The sequence below is a fragment of the Ascidiella aspersa genome, chromosome 5 (assembly GCF_963924565.1).
Source record: "Ascidiella aspersa chromosome 5, kaAscAspe10.2, whole genome shotgun sequence".
Classification (NCBI taxonomy): domain Eukaryota; kingdom Metazoa; phylum Chordata; class Ascidiacea; order Phlebobranchia; family Ascidiidae; genus Ascidiella; species Ascidiella aspersa.
Window position 1 is genome coordinate 15,504,881 of NC_139451.1, and position 8,271 is coordinate 15,513,151.

Sequence of the window (8,271 nt, forward strand, 5' to 3'; positions counted from 1 at the left end):
TATAACAATATTTTGCCCCATCCTGGCAAATAAATGTTCATATAATTTCGTTTTAGTAAGTGGCTCCAGTTCTTCTTCTTGAATACCTACATTTTAGAAAAACACATTACCTTATGTTTGTGGCTTGTTGATGGAAGAAGAGACATTTTAAAATAAGATCTTAAAATAAATATATCCTATAAACAAGCAAATTTCTAACAAAATCTATTCTTTCTTTGTTAAATATTTGTTGGTTTGTTTACCCCAAAATTTCCATTTATTTTTGGTAAAAAAATTAGTTAAAAAATTGAAAGGTAAAAAAGTGAAATGTGTTTTTGTAAAAAGTGGTATTTAGTGTTGAGTAGGGGAATATATGACAGCTAAAAAAGTATTTTGAAGTTGTAAAATAAAATTAATACAACACAACAAAGTATTCAGAATAAAAACAAATAAATATAATATTATAGTTGAAATAATTATTATTAATTTCATGACAATGGATTTTGTGGATCCAGATAAGTTGCATTACATAAACTTAATTTTAGTAAGTAGCGATACTTTGTTATTGTACTACCTTCAGGCTTAAAAGTGATAATAGTATGACTAGTGATGCTTGCAAACCATAGATCTGAGTAAACACGGCGAACCATACATCCTCGTTAGTTGTTACCACGGCAAACCATGGAAACTAGTGATATCACCGCGAACCATACATCCTACAAAACATGGCAAACCATAGAAACTAGTGATCATCGCGAACCATACATCCTAGTAAACGCGGTGAACCATACACCCTAGTGAACACAGCGAACCATACATCCAATTAAGCACGGCGAACCATACATCCTAGTAAACACGGTGAACCATACACCCTAGTAAACACAGCGAACCATACATCCTAGTAAGCACGGCGAACCATACATCCTAGTAAACACGGCGAACCATACATCCTAGTAAACACGGCGAACCATACATCCTACTAGTAAGCACGGCGAACCATACATCCTAGTAAACACGGCGAACCATACATCCTAGTAAGCACGGCGAACCATACACCCTAGTAAACACGGCGAACCATACATCCTAGTAAACACGGCGAACCATACATCCTAGTAAGCACGGCGAACCATACATCCTAGTAAGCACGGTGTTGCGGTCTTGCAACATCTTCTTTAGCCGTTTGTAATTACTTAAGGAATACTAAATTAACACATTCAGTACCCCAGTGGGTTTTAAACATTCGTGCATTTCATAGGCGCCGGTTACCACGCAATTTACCTCGCGAATCTGTGTATGACTAGCATGTGATATCACTTTTTATTGTGTAGATAATGTTGGATCATTAGGATAATAATTAGGATAGTAATCAGATATAGGAATTGGTATAGCGTATTTGTCGCTATGTATTGCTGCCGTTTTGAAGATATATTCTACGATAAAGGAAAATGTTATGTAAAAGTCTTTGATTATAGTTGTTTATTGTTTGCATGTTGCGGTCTTGCAACATCTTTAGCCGTTAGTAATTACTTAAGGAATACTAAATTAACACATTCAGTACCCCAGTGGGTTTTAAACATTCGTGCATTTCATAGGCGCCGGTTACCACGCAATTTACCTCGCGAATCTGTGTATGACTAGCATGTGATATCACTTTTTATTGTGTAGATAATGTTGGATCATTAGGATAATAATTAGGATAGTAATCAGATATAGGAATTGGTATAGCGTATTTGTCGCTATGTATTGCTGCCGTTTTGAAGATATATTCTATGATAAAGGAAAATGTTATGTAAAAGTCTTTGATTATAGTTGTTTATTGTTTGGTCGATAATGTATGTAAGTTACTGTAATGCTTAAGCTCGTTTTTGTTGTCAATAATTAATAATGGTATTTACGTTTCTTGGTATTTTTGAGTATCAGGCAGATAGTCTTACTGCGGCAGAACATTAGCGCTAAGATACAAATAATCAGAACTCACGCTAAATTTTATTTACGATATATGAGATCGTAAAATTGGTCCCCGAATATCGTAAAACACGGCGAACAATACATCCTAGTAAACACAGCGAAACATACATCCATTTAAAAACACGGCGAACCATACATCCTAGTAAACACGGCGAACCATACATCCTAGTAAACACGGCGAACTATACATCCTAGTAAGCACGGCGAACCATACATCCTAGTGAACGCAGCGAACCATAGATCCTAGTCAACACGACGAACCATACATCCTAGTAAACACAACAAACCATACATCCTAGTAAACACAGCGAACCATACATTCAAGTAAACACTGGGATCATCGATCCTAGTAAACACGGCCACCATAGATACTAGTGATGATGGCGAAACTATACATTCGCATGAATATGGCGAACTAAACATCATAGTAATACTTGCAAACCATACATCCTAGTGATCCCTGCGAACAATATATCCTCGTTAACAAGGCGAACCATAGATCCTAGTGATTATGACAAACCATACATCTTAGTGATCTGTGCAAACTATACATCCTAGTAAACACGGCGAACCATATATCCTAGTAAGCACGGGAAATCATGGATCCTAGTAAACACAGCGAACCATAAATCCTAGTAAACACAGCGAACCATACATCCTAGTAAACACAGCGAACCATACATTCTTGTAAACACGGCGAACCATATATCCTAGTAAACACAGCAAACCATAGATCCTAGTAAACACGGTGAGCCCTGATCCTAGTAAACAGCTATTGTGTTCCTAGCGACCCTGTTAAATTTAGATAGTCGTCCAATGGCTGGGGCCCACAGCCCGTTCACGGACTTCAGCCATCAGACCAAAATGAACTAATACCCAATGGTATTAGTACCGTTTAATATGAAATAAGTCCTAAATCCGTCGGAATAAGACCTAAAAGACAGAATCAGGCTTAAACAACACTTTCATTAACCTCAAACCACACCCCTAGGTACATCACTAACTCCCCTAATAATTTCAACACTTTCTACCTCATCAATAACCCCTAACAGGACCCAAAAATCCGGTGCCAAAACAGCGCGCCCTGGCTGTATTATGTCTTTGGTCCTAATACTATGGTTTTATACATTTTTCAGCTTTAGGTATTGTTGCTCTTTAGGTCTTATTGTGTCAGTTGCCCCGGTCACAACGTTTTTCCTGCTATATATAGCAGACAGCAAAAAAAGCACAATTTAAATGCCCATCATGTAACTTTTGGCTTCGACTATCCAGCGCACACACTTTTAGCAAAAAGTATTATCAAAATAATTGGCGCTGGTCCAGAATCCTACCACAATCATTATTAAATCAACGCACAAGATTTTGGTAAGGGTGCGAGTTAGCGTTTGCGTGTGGGTGGGTCAAGTATTATTATATTCATTATTTAATATTAATACTTGACTCACCCAAACCCAAATAATGTGCGTTGTGGAAGGATTCTAGAACAGCGCCAAATATTTTTTATTGCTAATTTACCTAGGTCCTATAGGCCTATTAAAGGCCAAACAAAAAAGCTGCCGCATTCTAAGTCGACCAAATTTCTTGTTTTAAACGCTGAAAGACCAATCTGGGAACTGTGGTTGTCCCTGATAAGCCCAGCATAGTTAGGGCCGTCATTCCCCTAATGTAATACTACTAAATTGTATTTATATTGAAAAAACTATTTATATGTAAATGTTTTAATTTCCGTTGTTTAATGCTTTCAAAATTAAAATTATTATTTTTCTAATGTATTTGTTTAATATTTAGCCATTCATTATCTACGAATAAATCGATACCTTTGTGCATTAAAAAAAACAAAATATTGCTTTTCTCTACTGCCGTTTGCCAGTATATCACGCTCACGATGATTCGTGAGTGTTTTAAGCGAGTGGAATATACCCACCAGTGGGTCAGTGGACATCCACGGGACTGCTTTAAGGCCGAAGAAGTGAAATTATAAGACGGCTTGAAGCGTCCGAAACGAGTCGGATCGGGTGGGTGGAAAGCCAGCTTGCATACATAAACTCCACAGCTCTCAGTGTCTGGCTGCAGGGTACGAGGGCTGCTTTCCACAGAAGTAAGACAGAAGCCAAACTTCTGAGTCATAAGGTCATTGACAAATGCCATGGCATTCAATGTACAATAAACTTCGCTTTTTAATATTAACAACAAGTAATAACCAATGGCGACCACTGGGATTCCATGAAACAAATATCCACTTTTTGTCAAAAAGTGATATTTCTGACCATAATCTTTGGATTGACCCCTTTTGCTGTGCTGTTGACTCAGTTTCCACATAAATCCATTAACAACTTCATCATAACCAGTCCGAAAACTTTTATCATGAGATTGAAGAGCAAGCTTTTCCCCTTTGCTTAAATATGGCTCAATGGATTTAAGCTGCAACAAGGATAGAGAGTGTGGACCATTCTTTAAAACAGTTTGATCAATGCGACAATAGTGTTTCATAATCTCAAAATGTGGTGTAATTTTTTTCCTTTTCGGATGAACCACCTCATTCGGGGAAAGTTTTGAATATAGATTTTCGGAAGGTGTTTGTTTCGTGACACAAGAAGCGTTTTCCTGAGAGATTTCTCATTAAATTTGCATGAGCCCCACATATGGATTCAGTTTAGAATGTTTTCTGGGTAGCTCATCGTTATGAGGAACTGTTAAAAGGGAGATTTCAGATTTTCGCGAATCAACTGTGGGACCTTTTTGTGGAAGTTTCTGTTTTAATAATGTGTCTTCTGTTTTGGTCACTCTTAGTCCAGCTTCATATTTGCAAGCCTTTGTTAGTTCTTCTATTGCTGCGTCAAGATATGTTTCCACTTGAGCTGAAGTTTTTTGTGAACTAACATCATATGCTAAAGATTTGATTTGAAAGGCTTTATCTGCAATTCTTTTGACATTTTCAACATTTGGCAAATCATTTTTAGGTAAAGTGGAATCTTTTACAGAAGTTTCTTCATGCTGGTTTGTCTTGTCATCTATTAGGTCTATTAGGTTCCGTTTAAGGCAGTGGTTCTTAACCTTTTTCCTTGCTGCACCCCTTTCAAATCACCAACCAATTTTCGCACCCCCTTTTTATACAAGTAGGCTAACTGATAACACAGTAACACAATACCAAAATGTGAGTTAGTTTTACACTTAACTGAGCAGAGAAAGAAATTACAGTAATACATTTTTGGTGTCTCAGTGACTCTTGTTGTTGCTTCCCATTTATAATGACATCAAATCTCGGAATCTTGATTCCATTGTTTGACAATGGCAGTAAAAGAGAGACTCCTTTTTGATATTTGTATTGTATTGGGCGCAAATCAGATTTTGAAGAAAGTATAAGTCACAAGTTTTAATTTTTACCAACCGATTTTTGCGTCCCTATCAGCCATACCCTAGGTACGCTACTGTTGCACAGTTACTACAGTGTATCAGCCTATCAGTCTGAAAATAATCAAAACGTTAAACAAAATTTAACTCCGATATCCTGACACGAGCTTTCCGATGAAGAGGAAAAATTGACGCATAGCGCTTGACTCTAAAAATTGGCGAAACAGCTGACGGCGCTGTCACCTTCGTCAACTAAAAAATAAACTAACGGCGCTAGCGTGAGTGTCAACGTACAACACTGATAATGGGTTTTTGTATTTGCATGGAATAAACCTAACCAACCTTAATGATTCAGCATCCCCGCACCCCCTACGAACAGTTATCGCACCCTTTGGGGGTGCGTGCACCCCTGGTTTAAGGGGTTATCAATTTTCACTTGACCGGATGTATAAGTTTGTTTTTCAATATCATCAAAACTATTTAAAGGAGCATCAATAGTGTTAACGATTTCCTCGTCTAACGTTCGGTATACGGACTCCGAATACCACTTTGGCAAAGTATACCAGGAAACATCATCAAAATAATTAAAAATTGCAAACATGTGTTTACATGGTAAAAAATGTTTCCGAAAATCACAGCATGTGAACTTTGGGAATTCATTTTGGGAACCAAACTTTACAGAATATACTTCGTCAGTAGATGTATACTACCCACAGAAAATAAATTATCGATTTTTGCAATTGTACTGAGTAGCACACTGGTTGATTCAGCAAGCCGTTTCATGCAAAATTTTACAATTTGTATAGGACGATTTTGCAAAAAGGTTGGAACATTGTCGTCGTACTTTCTGTAAGCACTCGAAGATCGTAGATTATTTTCCACATATCTAGAACAGTAAAAAATACTTACCATATATTGGCTATTTTAACTTACATATAACTTGAATCATTTACCTTTGTTTGGCTTGTGGTAAAAAATCTTCGTGCAAAACAGTTACTAAGCCTGACAATCGGTACGGAATCGAATGTGGCATTCTTTTAAAATTCTGTTTTGCCTTTCCACACCATTATTAGTTCGTATGAGAACTTTCAAATTGTCAGCTCGATAAAGCCATACCCATCGCTAACAAAAAACATTGCAATATATTGTTACAACTTTATTTTTACTACTAACCTCTTTCTGCCTCAGCCATTCATTGTCAAAATACTTCTGAAGTTTTGTATTTTCCTTCCGTACATTGTTCGCTCTAAAATTTTCAATAGACCTAACATGGGCAGCCTCGCTTTCGGAATTGGCTACATCTCTAGCCAGGCCTAGCACTATGTTTCTTTTATATCCAACATTGTTCTCGGTCCTTTTAACCCATCGCTCCCACGCCTGCTCCTGATGGAAGAATGTCACAAATCAAAACCCGGCAGTCTGGATAAGCAAAATTTAGATGTACATTTTTATTAAGACTAACTTGTAAAAATATATAGCCTGGACCAATCAACTGTAACAAACTGTTAAAACTACCTGTAAAAACATTTTTAATGGCATTAATTTCAGCACCACACTTGTCTGTCATAAAGAAGGATGGTTTCCATTGTGGACACCATTTTTTGATAACGCCTAGTGCTTCTTCTATGTCAGACTGTCTCTCATTTTGTAGGATAAAGCTGCCAACCACCTGGTATCCAACATTAGTTTTTACAAAGAGAAAAAACAATGGCAAAGCGTATCTAGATGTTTTGTATGTTGCATCCAAAAGACATATATTTTGTCCATAACGCAGAAGCAGTCTTCTTTGCCAAGAAATTACCGGAACAGTTTCGTCATTAACTAATTCTGGTTTTGTAGAAGTGCTTGCAATTTAAGGGCGAAATAAAAAAATATCTTGTGGGTTAGCTTCTTGCTTCCATTCGTTCACTAACATTTATACGTTAGACTGGTCTATTTTTGAAAGTTTTCTCTTTTTAAAAGCACTGTAATAGCTACTGCGTATATCTTATTGTTGGAAAAAATCTCCTGTTTGATTTAGGTGGAGTTTAATATTGTTTTCTACAAATGAAATTAGACCTCTCCGTATTTCTTGAATATTGCATATTCCCTCATCTGCCATCTGGCTTATTTTCAAAATGATTCTTTTTTTTCAACTGTTTGAAGGAATCCAGCTGCCTGAATATGTTCAATAGAAAAAAACTTTTTTTAACTTTGAATACACTGGACTCGTCAGAAATTAGTGCATGGAAAGCATCAAAAAGTCTAACTTTTGGGCCTTGGAGAATGTAAGACTTTTCAGCCATTGGATGCCCTAATTGTCACAGACCTTTTTGCTTAGAACTGCACTAAAGTCGGACTGATCGGGTGTTACATAACTCTAAATAACCCACATTTACTTGTGAACTTTATTTTAGCGTCCAGGATGTAAAACATTTTAACATATAGGAACAAGAGTAAACATGTTGTTACTTCTACATTTTAATTAGAGTAAAGGTAAAAAAACACGACCAAGCATAAAAGGCTACGAAGCTCGCCACTTGTGGTCTACATTATATTCATAGCCAACAAATGATATTCTGTAACATATTTATACCTCTCCTAAAACATTTCCAGAATAGTCTTGACTTGTGGGAAACCATATACCCCATTCTGATAGCTTGACAGACGAATTGGAAAGCTTCAGTTGAGTTACATTTTTGTCTTTCTGTGGAGGAATCATGATAATAGTACTTACACTACAGGGTTTATAGCAAGTGTAATTTAGTCTAGGGGCGAGTACATAATGAGTTAAAAATTTAGTTTAATCCCTGTGATTCATTCGAATTAAGAACAGGGGTTCTTAATATTGGAATTAAGCATCTATTTGAATAAGGAAATTAAGATCTCTTGATATAATCTAAAAGTAAATAATAAAATGGCACAACTGAGAGGCATTTTATTAGAATTGAAAGAAATGAAGAGCAAGCTTGAATTGCTTGAAAATGTGCAAGA

The 8,271-nt window shown here is 36.6% G+C and overlaps 1 pseudogene; it reads right to left on the reverse strand.

Annotated features, from left to right (window-relative positions):
- Positions 1-6,169: 6,169 nt before the first annotated feature.
- On the reverse strand, positions 6,170-7,999 carry LOC146145083 (uncharacterized; annotated as a pseudogene).
- Between the last annotated feature and the right edge of the window lie 272 nt (positions 8,000-8,271).